General features: G+C 39.5%; 1 long non-coding RNA gene across 1 annotated transcript; it reads left to right on the top strand.

Moving 5' to 3' along the window:
• The first annotated feature begins 12,547 nt into the window (after window positions 1–12,547).
• On the top strand, window positions 12,548–15,495 carry LOC141599914 (uncharacterized). The gene is made up of 3 exons (XR_012524028.1): window positions 12,548–12,949; window positions 13,125–13,194; window positions 15,283–15,495. It is a non-coding gene; the product is annotated as an uncharacterized LOC141599914 (long non-coding RNA).
• Window positions 15,496–15,945: the final 450 nt, after the last annotated feature.

The following is a 15,945-nucleotide window of genomic DNA, read 5'->3' as shown; positions in this document are numbered from 1 at the left end:
GCCCCACGGAAAGGAACCTTCAAGAGGAAAAAGCTCCTCAATTACTTCCCTGGCAGCTGCTTCGGCCAGATCCCGGAATTCGGAACACAGGTCAGGGAGCATTTTGGTTTGGAGCATCTCAATGTCGTCCTCCTTTTGCCTGATGATAGCCTCCTTGCTCCGAATCACCTTCCCCTGGATCTGAAATTTGCTCCTAAATTCATTCCTCTGCTGGAGATAAAGGTCGGCATGCCTCTGAACAAGGTCACACTTCTCCAGCAACTTTGCAACTTCGGCCGCAGCAGCCTCGCCCTTGGCTCTCTCAGCAAGGACCTCCTTTTCAGCGTCCTCCCTAAGCTTTCTCTCAGCCAAGAGCGCTTTCTCGACATCTCCCCTAAGCCTGTGCTCATTGAGGAGATCCAGCCTCGCCTTCGCGGCCACCTTCTTAGTGACCTCAAGCTCGAGAGCGAACTGAGCCACGGCCTTCTCTTGCTCTATAATGCGAGCACCGACCAGCTCGTTCCACCTCGCCAGCTCCTCGACCAATCTCGCACCTCCCGCCACGAGCCGGGAGGGGGAAACCTTCTGGGATGAAGGGTCAACAGTGACATCTCGATCACTAGTCTGCGGTCGGGAAAAGGAAACCTTCTGGGATGAAGACCCAATGGCGACGTCATGACCATCAGCCTGCGCGGGTTCCTCTTCAACTTGCTGCTCAACAAGAGCGGCGACCGACTGCAGCTGATCTGAAAATTAAAAGTAATCATCAGTATCAACATACATAAATATGCCGGAGAGCCTGTCACCGGCAACGCCTAATGAGCCGGCTAAATCCGAGCCACAGGATAGATCAATACCGTGCTTGGCCTTCTTGGCCGAAGGGCACACTTCCTCGTCAGCAGCAGAAGCAACGGCAGCGGTAAAGGCTGTCTGCTTTCTTTTACGGACAAGGGGCGACCCCTCCTCTTCATCGGAGTCATCCCAATTGGAGATGTAAACGACCTCCACCGTCTCCTTCTGAACAGTGGGGATGGAAGGCGTAGCCGATGTCGACGCCGTCACCACCGAAGGCTTTGTCTTTCGCGTATGACGCGGCATGTTACTAACAACCTTCGCCTGGGCCTCCACCACATTCAAGCTTTTCAGCTGCTGATCCATGAGATCATTCGGCGACGTCCTGCGGTCATGAATCAAAGCCTTGGGATGCAAGTTAGCAACGGTTTTGTCTTTGTGCAGCCCCATTCTCCGGAGGAAATCCTCAGACAAATCCGGCCCAAAGTAGTCTGCGAAGGAAACAAAGCAAAAATTAAATAGAGAAATTAAATCGAACTTCGAAGAACGGGAACATTGACAGCGGTGATGGGCCTCATACCGACCCCACTCACCCTGTGCTAAGGCTGGTATGAGGCTGACATGGCAGAGCGGCTCATCCTGAAGAATGATCTGCGTTGGGGGAATCCATCTTTTCGGCACCCCACTCTTGTCCGCCTCAAAAAGCCTCATCGCCGACTTCTCATCCTCCGTAAGAGGGACCTTCTTTGGCATCCATCTTAAGCTTCTTCCGGCTGACCCATCTGTCATGCTCCGCCTTAGTCTCGCACCGCAAATTAACTTGGTGCTGAAAGGAGCAGGGCAGCGGATAGTCACCCGGCACCTTAACATACACCCACCGACCTTGCCAGTCCTTGCAAGAAGAAAGTTTGTCAACAGAGACATAACCCTGCTCCATTTGCACACTGTACCATCCGACGCGGCCAGAGAATGGTTTGAGATGGTGAAGCCGGCGGAATAAATTCACCGTTGGAGCCTCTCCCTTGAAGAGACAAAGCCAGACGAAGCCAATTATGGTCCTCATAGCCAACGGGTGCAGTTGGGCAACAGCAACGTTCATGGCTTTAATGATGGCCACAACGTATCCATTTAGCGGAAATCGGAGCCCGTACTCCAAATGCCGCATATATACGCCGGTGTAGCCCGGTGGAGGGCAACAGACGGCCTGACCCTCCTCAGGGATAACAATCTTGTATCCCCTACCAAAGAAAAAATGGCCCTCGAAGAATGTCTCGCCGGAACAACTGGCGAGCTTATGAGTCCAAGTACGGTCAAGACGGACCTTACAAGCATCACCATGGTCCATAACGTACTGCCTCCCCTCATTAGGGCAAGGCCTTTCCACATCATCACCAAAATCATCACCAAGATCACCAAAGGAATCATCATCTTCCCATTCCTCCAAAACTTGAGGATCAACTTCAGGAGAAGGAGACCTAGGGCCCCCGACGCGGGTTTTGGGTCCAAAGATCGCAGAAGACATGATTCACAACAAATTACTAGCAAGAAAAATAAAAAGTTTGCTTGTTTACCTTAAAGAAAAACACTCGCCGGATCAAAGACTCCGAAGATTAGAAGAAAAGAAAGCACTCGAAAAATTTAGAAAGATGAAGATTTTAGAGAAAAATTTGAGGAAATGAAATTAACGGCCAAAATCACGGAATAACTTCCCTATTTATAGGGAAAAGCCCATGAAGCGTCAACCAATCAGCGAACAGCCCATGAAGCGTCAACCAATCAGCGTGCAGACACGTGTCGGACATGCAACCATGGGATGTCAATCGTTGCAACAGTTAGACGTCAATCAATGCAACAGTGACCAAGCGTCTTCAACACGCCCATTCATATCTCTCCGCCTATTCACCTTCCTCAGCAAAATTCACAAGCATCTGTTCTCCGCCGGCCACATGATCAACCAAGCTAGATAGCACCGGCCGGAGGCAATCAAAAACAACCGGCACTCTCAACCCTGGTCTCGGCCAGCGTCACTTTCTTTTCCACATCGGATGCCCTTTGCACATCCATGTGGAGGGGGGATATGGTACGGCCTAAGCAGAGGCCGCCGCAGAAGAAGCCGATGCAGAAAATTTTTACAAATCACTTGCGCAGAATATACGCTCAAGCATACATCGGAGCCCATACCACGGCATAGACTACGCTGGGGGCAAATTGATGGGGCATATTCTGCACCGCTGACCAAATCAACATATTGAGTAAGGTCAAAGATATCCACAGCAAGTCAACGACTTAGACAGTCTAGCCGATGCAACCAATCGGCCTGTCACCTGGGGTCTCGGCCTGGCAACCAGCCAGCCGGGACACATATCCGCGTACTCATATCCAAGACCCTCGGCCGGCCTGCCATAGGTCCATCGGCCGAGGGTAGAACGGTCTTTCCACCTGCTAGCCACTTGGCCACTTGGCCACTACGTGACAAATGGTGAAGGCCTATAAATACTCCTCAACCTTCATTGAGGAAAGGATCCAACTAATCCACAACTTGACCTAATATCACACATAAACTGGTATTATCTTCCTCATCTCTCTACAATATATCGCTCTGAATAACATACAACTTAATCCTTTAAGTTTACTGACTTGAGCGTCGGAGTGAGTACGCTTGGCGCAAAGCCAAGCCCTCAGTTTGTCCATTGTTGCAGGAGAGGCCGAGAGGAACGATAAAGACAAGAAGAAGCAAACCAAAGACGTTATTCTACAAGCCAAGGGTGGTAACGAATATCTGCTCCGGAATTACGCCCGGAACAGGATTATTATAAGGTAACTTTAAGGGTTTCTTCCCTTTCAACCTTCTCAAATATTTTTCTCTTAAAAAACCAGATTAAATTTATGTCAAATACTTTCAACCTTCTCGTTTTCATTAATAAAATTACGGTTTTTCTAAAACTATTTATGGACTGTGGGCACATGTTTCTAGTGAACACATGTTAGAAGAACCCATAAAATTATTCGAAAGAGAAAAAAAGGTTGGAAAGAAAATAGCATTGTAATAACCACAAATTCTCATTATAGACGGACATTATCCGTCTATACGTATAGACGGCAGAGGCGTCGTTACGGGGGTGCAGTGGGTGCGCTTGCATCCCCCCTGATTTCAGAAAAAAATGTTAATATATATAAAGAAACATCTAAAGACTAGAGATCTATTATGGTGCAATGGTTAGAAACTTGGATTTTATCCAACAGATCGCCGGTTCGAGACTTTTAGTAGGCAATTTTTACTTTTTTTTTATTTATCAAAGATTTTTGATCTTTCCTAGGGCCTAGAATAGAGTGATAGTGGTGTGGAAAAGTACCCAGTAGATGAGGAGTTGCAAATTGCAATAAATGACAGTTGAGGAATTTATGGAGTATTTCTGTAAACAATAATTCTTGTGAGACGTCTCACCGTGACTGTGAGACGGTGAGACGATTCCATTATATACAAAGATAACTCATTTATTAACACTAAATGAACAACTTTTTTTATAAAAATGAACCGTCTCATATTTTGAGACCGTCTTATTCTAGAATTTGTGTTCTTTAAATTGGTCTGTTTTGGTATCTTTTAATAGTTATGTTTTTGATCATCCATTTTATATGATATAGGGAGTATAGTTTGTTTGAATTAATACACCATTCGAAAATTTGACAGCATACAGTATTAAAAAGACGCCTAACTTTGTAATATTCGATTAATATTTCATTTTTTTAGAAGCATATAAATTTGCACCCCTGTAAGCAAATCCTAGATACGCCACTGATAGACGGATACCATTTTCCCTCACAAAATACTCATTTGCCATAAAGTGGAAAACACATGGGGGTGCCCCACTTTGTCCCCTCTACCCATTTTATTAGAGGTCATTACCCGTCTGTTCGCCCCACCCGTCTATACCAAAACCTATTGTGTAATAACATCTTTCACTTTTTTTTGGAATAATATCTCTAGTTAGTGATTGTCTTTGTTGTTGTCTGAGAAGCACATAGTGTTAAGAAAGTGTACGATTTCTTAGCGTATCCATAATTTGACTATCATCAGTAAACGACCACTCCTCCTTTTCAAATTAGAATAAGATCAAAAACTGTGATTCGGGGCCACGGACTCTCGGAGTTACCGTGCCGAAACTTAACGAGCGATATAATATAATTTTGTTCGAGGATTTAGGGTTTAGGTTATGACGATTGACGACTACTGTTTAGGTTTAGGCTGAAGTATAATTTATTACTTGTTGAGGTCTTTTCCCATATGTGTGTGAGGGGCATTATCCCACATCGGTAGAATAATAGTGAAGAGGCTAGTTTATAAGTTAGTGGGCTACTCCTCCTATCACCAATTGGTTTTAGGATGGAACCTCACTTGCTTATGGGCCGGTCTTATGCACCTAATTCTATAAGCCCGCTGCGGAGGACTCAACATTACTCCCTCTGTTCCGGCCAGGCTAAATCAAATTGTCCAATGCATATTAAAAGGCATTACCAAAATAAAAATAAATAAATAATTAATCTAGATACCCAAAATTAAATGAATTCGCAGTTAATTGTTCTCTCTCCATCATGTTTATCAGAATTTACCTATTTATCATTTATTTGGTGAACACTTTAATTTGCTCATTATTATTATCAAAGTAGTGAAACACACATGCATGTGTACATTTACGATAAGGTTGAATAATGATGGTGAGTGGTCGACCCACTTGAGTTGTCTAATGCATTTTCCTACACAAAATCAGATAATTCTAAACAATCATATTGCTTCTTACCTCACAAAAAATTTACTTTTAAGCTTTGACAATTAGACAGAATCATTAATATATAATCCATCTTAGTCAAATTAATTACGCTAATCATCAAATCATCCAAGCAGCAGTCGTAAGTGTTTCGTGGTGCTAAAACCTCGCTTAATTAACAAATACGATTATTTAATTAGTTAATTAGAAGTTGGAATCATATAATGGTCCGCAATTTATTAGTTGATGATGATGGTAATGCATTTGGAAGTGTTAATTTGAGAGTAAGTACAAAACAATGACGGCGATCAAAATGAGCGTACTACTATAGGAGTATAAAGGACTACGACTAAACATGGAATCATTTTTTTTTATTATCTTATTATTATTATAATATGCCAAATTATATTATATTAATCTATAGTTTGATATTCTAGTGGGTTTTCTAACCCAACTAGCTACTATTTGCTTTAAGCTTCCTATGGGAATTTGTAAACAATATGTGACTTAGCTAAGGTTGTGTTATTATTTTCTACGCACACTTCACTATTTCAGTATTTCATACGTAATTTTCGAGTTTTTCCAACTTTATCTCTCTCATTTCATATACATAGCCCACAACCCTTCAAAAAAGAGAGAGGAAGAAAATAATTCTCCGTAATATTTAATTGAGTTCATTTTTAGTATCCTTATGAGGATTTGTAGTCATTATGAATACATATTCCGTTCTTGTGAAGTACTGAGTAGTAGAAGTCTAAAAGATGTTCATTTTCAAAGATGATTGAATTCATACTAAAATTATTTCTTATATCCTCATCATTTGTTTCCTTTTATATTCTTTGTGAGAAATAATTTAATTAAAAATAAACAAATGATTAAAAGGGAAGGAGTTAATTATTTGAGATCCCTTAGGTTTTTCCATATTCTATGTATATACCCCTCCTTTTAAGCTAAGAAATCTTTGACTATCTGTATAGCATCAGTCAATTTTATTTGGTCTAGTGGAGATCTGGGTACCCTCAAAACATCTGAAAGATGGACTGCGAGGTCCCGGGTTCGAATCTCCCTAGAGGAAGAGACTTGGCCACATGTCTTCCAGTGAGGGGTAACCCCGTGGATTGAGCTTACATGGTACGTGTTGGTTAGCATGGTATTGGCGTGTGCCGGGGAGGATCCAACCTCCTCGTTATCAAAAAAAAAAAATGTTTATTTGGTTAAAAACGTTTGACCGACCATAACTCTTACAACAAGTTCACAATAGAGCCAACTGGTTCCAAACTCGTGACTATGAATAATACGCTGTCAAAATGTTTTAGTAGAAAATGAGGGGTACTCCTTAAAAAACAAAAAAAACATAAGGATATAGGATACCATGTATAATTATTTAGGTTAGAGCTAGCAATCAGTACGGGCTGACCCGACCCAGGCCCGAACCCGGCCTGCCTTGGCCCGTTATTTTATGCAACTTGGCCCGAATCGGCATGGGTCCTAAAATTCCAGCTTGGTCCGCCTCGAGCCCTGGCCCGGGTAAATCATATCCCAGCCCGGTCCGGCCAAGTCCGTGCCCTCCCCCTGGCGTGGCCCAGGACTGACCAGGAGAGCTCGACCCGACCCCCGGCCCGGCCCGAGTACATGTCTAATTTAGGCAAGACCATCCTCCACAAACATATTATAAATGGATCTACACCGAAATTTGAAATGCATTCTTCCTAATTAGGTATGAAACTATGAATTATAGAAGTTGGACGAAGTTCCAAATGAGTAGCAAAAGTGCAAAAGGAAACCGTTGGAGTTGGAGATAGAAAAATGATGAAGAGAAGGTGCACGTGGGAGAGCATTGTAAGGAGTAGTCCAATCAAAAATAATTGGAAATGAAACATTGCATGCAACTTAGCTCAGAATCTAATCCTTACTCTTTAAAAAGAGAGGACTTCCGATACTGTAGCGATGAATAGTTCGTTGCCACTGTCAACCATTGATTTCTCTCTTTCAATCCCACCCTTCCCTTCTAACTTAACCTAATATCTTTCGTCCATTGTTTTCATTCCGCCTTTCAATCTTCCTGCTCACTCTCAATCTGCTTCACAGCTTCGCCATCAACCACCCTCTTCTCAATCTCAAAATCTCAATCTCAATCCATCGACATCAATCGAAACTTAATCTTTTTCGATCTTTTTCCCTTCTAACTTAACTATTTTTTTTTATCTCATTAATTTCTTCCGCAGATTACAATCCTAACAATCCAAAGATAGTAACAGAATGTTCCCACCATTTTCATCTAAGTTGTATATACGCCTGGATGGAAAGAAGTAACACTTGTCCAATTTGTTACAGGGTACCTAATTTTTTTTTTATCTAATTTTATTTGATACAAATATTTCTTCAAAAGCCTGGTTAATCATTTTTTTTGTGGTCTTGCAGGTGATGGTATTTGGGAATTATATAGAAAAGTTTTCTTTTGTTACATTCTCCTCATTCCAATTCACATCCGTCTGTTGCTTCTCGGCTGCAATCCACATCTCTGATCAACACCTAGGTATTCACTTCTAATCTTAAATCTTATTATTTGTTGATTTCTTGAGACTAATCTGTTTTTCTCTCGTTTTAATAACCGATTGTTAAGTGCTTAACATGTTGGTGAAAGTGCACTCGAGCTCTGTATCCGTAATTTTTACTATAGATTGGGAACCGTTAGTTACCATTTTCGATTTGGGGCTTTGTTTCAGACGCTGCGACTTATTTGGCGACGTCCTTTTTGTAATCATTATTGTTATTATTTTGGGTACGGATAGTCTTTGGTACTATTATTGTGTTCGTTTTCGATTATTTTTAGGATTATTTATCTTTGCAATTATTGTTATTAATATCACTATTATTTGTATCGTTATTATTATTAGTGGTGTTGTTATTATTGTCTTCTTTTGTTAACGGAAGTTTTTGTTGGTATTACTTTAGTTCTTATTGTTGCCGTGCAAAATAAACTATCGGTTAAGAGACAACTTCCAAAGATCGCTATGACCATGTGTGATCAGTACTTGTCGTGATGGTTCTTTTTGGGTTGACCATTGGGCCGATCTGAAATTTGGCTGTGCCATCGGGCCAAACAGGTTTTAGAGATGTTCATAACTAGGAGAATTTTTATTGTACCTGGCTTCTTTGGAGCCTAGGCCCATTTCTGCATGTTCTGCTCATATACATTACATCTAGACACATTTGTCTTTTTATCTCACCTTGGTATTAATGGGTCGTCTTGATGCGTTTTTCGTATGCTCGGGAACTAGCGGTGTCAAGGCTTTTGGTGGCTATGGACCTATGGTGTGTGCGTATCTCTAACCGGATGTGTAGGACCGTTTATGTATGCGATCTTTTAACTTGCTTTCTTATTACTTTTGTATTTACTTCCTCGGAAAATAGCTTACAATTTGTTCTCGTGTGTTCAGTGCTCATGGTATCCAAATTCTCGCTACCTATTGATATGTGGAACATCTGACCGTTAGGTTGTCTATCTTTGGGTCTTGATGTATTCGGTACTTTAGTTTGCTTTTATTTGCCGTAGTCAAGACTTCCTCGACAGCGTTTACATCTAATCCCGACGCTTTAAGAAGCGCGAGCTAGGAGGTATTGTATTCTATTATGAATCTTATGGTTATTGATGTTTTTAAACTGATGAAGCTTCCATATTCTTCTTGAATTTCTATGACTATGGGGCATTCTTTGTGATTGTTATTGTCTGAGAATAGGTAAGCTTCAATCGTAGTGAGCCGTCTTGTTAGTTTCTCGGCCTTTTTTCACAACAAATGATGATGCCATCACCAATGGGGTTATTCGAGGTGGTTGCCAAACATCGATGGGTGTTATTAGAGCTAGAGGTAAGTAATCTGTTGTTGGGGTTAATTAGGTCGGTCTTGAGTTCAGATAACCAAAAACTCTACTTTGTATTGTATTATACCTATTTGACACAATTTAGCACTCGAGGTTTAGTGTACCCTTAGTTTAGTTTGGATCATGGATTCGGTGGCTATGAATTATACGTTGCCAACGGATTGGCTCTGGAACTGTTCAGGTGTTGATTTTGGTGTGCCTGAATGCCAATAGTTATGTTTATGATTGTATTGTAGCTGTGTTTAGAGTCCTATAGGTTTACGTGGTGTACCAAACAATTTACCAGGAAAACAAATAACCCTCACTTACCTTCCAATTCATTTTTTGTACGCTGCCCTTGTGTTGGGCTGTGGTGAGTGCTCCGATTTATCCTTTTCTCCTTTTTTTTTCCCCTTTGTGGCCATTTAAGTACCCTATTGAATTTTGTTCTTTTGGTGGTAGCCATTTCATGTTTTGTTGTTCTTTAGCTTATTTCTCTTGCATTTTTTAGTGTCTTTCGATTTATCTTACTGAACTTCGTTGTCCTATGCAAATCTTATTGTTTACAGTTTTATAAAGTATAGTATAGTATTGCTACACTTGGTTACCTTGTAGAAGTTTGTTTACATTCATCTACCAAAAATGGTTATAATTACATTTTTCCTTTGGAAACTTATTATCATGGGTCCGACTATTTTCCTGCAATGTGTACTGTGTTTGCACTTTGCTGCATTTATTTCGTGTTAGTTCTTGTTGTTGGGTGTTTGATCAGCCTCTGATGTTCTCCACATTTAGCTGTGATCCTCAAGTTACTTGATCACTATGAGTTAATGGAATACGTTTTTAAGGTTGTTTTTACCTAAACGGGCAATGGCCTGGTCTTTCTCGCAATGAGTTAATGGGATTATAGTTTCAATGACATTTTTTCACGACCACGAGTTAATGGAACCTGATATTTATATGGTATCCCTAAATTGTCGTTGCACTGGTTTTATAGTTGGGTTGTTCATTGTGTCAGGTTAATCAGGCTTATAGCTTGAAATTTTCCATGTTACCAGGTGCTTTATGGTGGTTGCTCAGTTCAACTTGGCCCAGAAAAGGGTATCATAATGGCATACATATTAATTGTATTTCGTTTACTTTGGATATCTTGCTTGTTCAGGGATTGGCATGAATGGTATTCCCTTTACTGTGTTTAGCGCCTTTGCTGTATGTCTAACACCTTCTTACTCTGCTTATACGTGATCTTATGTTTTAAGACGCTTACCGTTACTGTCCATCCTGGTCAGCTCTCATAATTGTGCTGTTTTAATTGTGATAGCAGATCCTAGGGTGGAGAAGTCGAAGGAAGATAGTTCATCACTTGTTGATACTTTGGACACGGGACAAACCGCCAGCTCTGTTAAATGGGTTTGCTTCAAGTATGGTTTTAAATTACATCAGCTATAATTGTCTGTTAATTTTTTTCTCTTTCACATTTATTTAATCCGCTCTAACTTTGGGCTGATTTTAATGTCCTCCGTTTATAATTGCGACAACAGGTCATGGGGGTGGAGAAGTCAAAGGATGGGACCGTCCTAAATTGTTTGTTACTCGAACTCAAAATTTCTTGTTTGCCCTTATATTCCCTGCCCTGATTAGTGCTTATATGTGTGGTTTTCGGGGCTGTAGTTACAGTTGTCGGTGCCGATGACAACCACCCTTAATTGTTCAGCGGAGTTCAATGACTATTATAGCGATGAAGAGGATTTAGAAGACGCGAAGGTTGCTGGTAGAAGTGGTGGTAATGAGGTTGGCCCCAAATACGGTTAACATTATGTTTAATTGGCTTCAATTAAGTTTTGTGAGACTTCATTATTTTTTTATGTTCCGTGTTTTTAAAAAGCAGATAGAAGGAAGGGGGATGAAGGGGCATAAACTCTCAGCACGGCGATGTTGGCTATGATAGCATCTGTGATAATTACGGTGCGACGACGACGATGGTTAATATTTCTATGTTTTCGTTTTGAATGTGTTTGTCTGAGGTTTCCGGGTGTGATTATGGACCGTTTTTTATTTTTTTCGCGATTTCTTTCAGAGTGAGAGACTCAGATGAACTCATCTCAGACTATCATTTGGGTGTGAGGTAGGCAATGCTCACTACAAGGCACTACCTTTTACTGGTGTTGATATCAATGCAATAAATTGCAGTATTGTGCCCGTTAAGGTATCATCTTATTAACCTGGTCATTCTTTACTACTTATACTCTATGTATTTCTATGGTATATCTCTATGGTGTCTGATATTTTACTTAAATGAAAATCTCGATCTCTAAGACAACGCTTTACGTTGATTGCATGTTCACATGAATTTCCTTCTAACAAGAAACGTTAAAGCTGGGGCTGGTGCAAATAGTACTGACCTGGTTTTCCATTTTTATTGTTCGGGTGGTTACAAAGCTTTGTAGAAGTCACAGAGAGAGACACAAAGGCAAATATTCATCTGATTGTAGAATTCTATTTTATCTTCTATGCTATAGTGCCACTGCCTCAAAAATGAATTTTTTTGGGGATGGTTTTAGGGTGTGAGAGCCGGGGCGCGGTTCTTATTTAAAGTAACACGATTTTGAAAGAAATGGACACCTACATATTCACCGCTTCCATTCTACCTTCACATTTTATCTGGAAAATAGTCTCGGGTTGTATTAAATTATTAGGCTTAGGTGAGAGTACAGGGATGAGGTTGGAAACTATCTTTCTTGCTTTAGTTGAGTAGATTGGTGCTCAATGAAGATATTCTCGAAATCTAAAGCAAAAGTATTTGGAGGTATCTAACAAGGGAGTCTTTGTTGCTTGTGATTTTTTCTGCTTACAGTGATAGGTTACTTCTCTTTATACTCGAAATATGGCCAATTGGGGGTGGGGGTGATACTGTAAGGATTCTCATAGTAGGCCACCCTACCTTAGCCTGCAATTTTTTGAATCCCTTGAGGCATCAACGCAGCGTTATATTGTGGCTAATTTTGTATTATTGTGGTAGACTGATCATCCGGAAGCCATGGATGTTCTTGGAAGGACTTGAAGGTCTTTTCTTCATGCAACGAGGAGCAGAGTAAGGAGATTTTTCCCAATTGTTGACATGAAAGAATTTTGTCTTGGTGCATTTTTATGTGCCGTCGTTTTGTTCTTTGTGGAATCTTTATGGAGTTTTAAGAAAACTATAGATTAAAATTTGGATACTTGAATTCTTTGTCATTGTAGGGTGAATGTTCAGTTATCTAATTACGGAGACACAAAACCCAGTAACCCACAAGGACACATTCCAATTTTTCGTGCCAATTTGTATCGCCGACCTTAAGAATATGAAGTTGTTGCTGTCATCAATCGAAGGTACGAAATTGAAAAATGTGCCCGTGTGGTTTACTTATGTGTTCATTTAAGCTTCATATTATAGTCAAGCTCCACATATTTTGTCCATGTATCAAGTTGATTCATCTGACTACTTTTCCGTTTCATGTCAGGTTTTTGTCAAACAAGATTGTAGATACGGTCATTCATTTTCTCCTTCATTGGTATCATCTACATGTCCCTTCTTGATTTTATGTTGCAGCCTGGTTACTGAATGTGGTCTTAGCTACTTTTATATTTGGGTTTTAGGTCTTCTTTAGCTTTGTTCTTGAGTCTGTTAGGGTGGTGTGATGACAATTTTGTGGGTTTTAAAGGGATGTTGGTTGTGTAATAATGCAGGGGATTGGTTTGTGCGAGATTTGGTGAGATTACGAGTTATCTACATTTCCGGCTATCCTGTCCTGAATAGGTAAATTTTCAGTTAACTGTTCATAACCCATTGCACATTTAAAGCTCCTTAGTTAATAATTCATTTTTTAACTTGAGCTTATAAGTAGTGACTTGATCCAAAATAAGTAATTGGCCATCTGAATGGTTTTCTCTGCACACAAGACAATTTGGGGAGTTCTTGGATTTGGGGATATACGTGTAGAATGTTATTGCAACACTGGCTCATGTTTAGAGCGGTCCTGTGAATTGTGTGATGGAGTCTGGCAGTTTGCTAACTTATTGGGTGTTAGAACATTGGGAGGCTGTTATGGGATGACCAATATAAAATTTATGTTGAGTCTTGCTTATGCAAATGTGTGGTCATGGTAGCTTTGTGTAGAATTGCAGAAATGGTACATTTGTTTGATTAGTGGAATTAATATTCTCATGTGTTAGTGTTTCTTATACATGGAGGTACTTTTGTCTGTTTGAACATTCAGGCTGAGGCGTCCAATTCTCCGTCCACAGACAAACTATTGCACTTATTTCTCCTCAGAATTATCACTTAGGTTAGGTGTAATCTTTGGCTTACGTTGCCATTTATTTATTATGTGTCATGTTGATTGCTTTGTTAATTAGCCTTTGTGGCCTTTTGTTTGGTCGAATTGTGTGAAAATTAAAGGTTGTTGGTTATTTATTTATTTTTCGCAGTAGTTTTGGGCCTTTTGACCACATTTTGGTAGCCTGTTGAGATTTTTGCCTTTAAGCCTACGTTAGTATATCAATTGTGTTCATCTTTTGTTAACCCTTTTATGTGGAGCCTAGATTAGTTCATTTCTGCTGGTTTTAAAGTTTCATTTTCTGGTTGTTTGGCTGGAACTTTTTTCTTGTCATCTACTCTCCAACCTTCTATTTTAATACAACATTCTAATACGCATTCTAATACGAGTAATATGCAAGTGAATGAAATAATAGTTTTATACTCCGTATGTATTAAATAATGTAGCAAAGAGAAAATCGATAACAATTCTTGACATTTTCGATACACCTGACCACTCCAGTAGTCGACCAAGTGTATGAACAACAAAAATTGACGTTGAAGAGTCACTCCCATGTCGCCACTCCAGTAGATATTAAAACAAGGAAAGCAATTACAACCACCCCCCCCTATTAGCTAACTGCTAATACTCTAATAGTAATTAAGGCTCTGCTGCTGCTATCCTTCAACTTTAGTAAATTTCTTCCCTTTTCTCTAATTCTTTTAAATTTCAAATTTGTAGTTAATTAATTAATTAATCATTTGCTTGAAACCCATTTTGTAAGATTACTCTCCAACTTCTGGGTTTTAAAGTTTTTGATCTTTAGCCGCTTCATATGCAAGAAAGTTGATGTCTTTTATACCTTAAAATTGTTGCTTGATTACTTGCACTTGCATTCTAATCAAGTGATCATTTGTTTACCTTTGATAAAAATATCGCTCAAAAATAATATAAAAGGTAAACAAATGATTGGGATGGATGGAGTATTATTCTCTTGATAATAGTATGCTTAGAAAGTATACATTTCTAATGTTTTAAATTCTATTATAATCTTTGATATGATGTGATTCTGTTTTTAGTTCATTTATTCTTTTCTTTTTTATCTATGGATTTTGGTTTTAGATGCATTGTTTTTGCAGGTGTATTTGTGTTTTTTATTTGCCCTTTATTGGATGGTAGTTTTTGGGTTTTATAGTTACTTCTTGTTTCTTCTATCTTGGTATTTGAATGAAGGTGTTACATTATATTCTTAATATGCTTTTATTTTTTCACCCCGAATCCACCAACTTTTGTGTGGCAAAAAAGTTTGGAATTTGTTGAGAAACTTTTGCTATTTTTATATATTTTTATTGATTTATAATTATATATGCACTAAGTATAAATATTCACCTTTATGGTAGTACTATTATCATCTTCTTTTGGGTGTTAGATGAAGTTAGCATTTGACTAAACGTTGGGATTTTGCGTCTTTTCTCTAAAATTCCATTAATTTTCCACCGAGATTGTTATCTGCAGATGCTTGCCGCCATACATTTATTATTATCTATATTGAAGTGATTCTAATTTGATTTTTTTCGTTTCATCTTCAGCATTGTAAAGGGGGAGAAAATAAAGAATTGGTTATATTGGTGAGGGTAGTTTGATTAGTGATTAACATTGTGTTAGTATGGAGTTTTGGGGACGATTGCGCAAAATGAGTATATGATATACAAGGATCCTTAATAACCAGCTGCTGCTTGTGTAAAGGATCTTTTGAGCTGAATGACATTGGAGGAGAAGATTGGTCGGATGGTGAGATTGACCAAACTACAGCTCTTTGCTAAGTCAATGAAGACTTACTCTATTGGTAATTACTAATTTTGTTTTTCCAATTGAGGTAATAAAGCCAAGGACCTGGTATTCTTTGGCCTTGATTTATGATGGAATAAATAAAATGGGTAACTAAAATGGCTATGCTCTTCCAATTGTGAAGTAGCCATCACTCAATAAAATTGTTTCCACAATTTTCATTAGGGTCATCTGAAACAGCCTCTTAAGGTTGCATATATCGACCCCGCATCGTATGAAAGTGTTGAGGTTTATGTTCATGGTTCTTGTTGTTGGTGGGAGTCGTCCGAACTCCGAAGTATGTTCATATCTTGTATAGGCATGGTGTTGCTTCTGTTGTTTAGTTATATGAGGATTCTCTTTATCCTTATTAAAAAAAACCCTATCTATCTTAGCTGAGGATAGTTGAGGAAATTCTTGCCTAG

This window comes from Silene latifolia, chromosome 1 (genome assembly GCF_048544455.1).
Source record: "Silene latifolia isolate original U9 population chromosome 1, ASM4854445v1, whole genome shotgun sequence".
Lineage (NCBI taxonomy): Eukaryota > Viridiplantae > Streptophyta > Magnoliopsida > Caryophyllales > Caryophyllaceae > Silene > Silene latifolia.
Note: the sequence above shows the minus strand (reverse complement) of the source record. Positions and strands in the feature narration are given on the sequence as shown.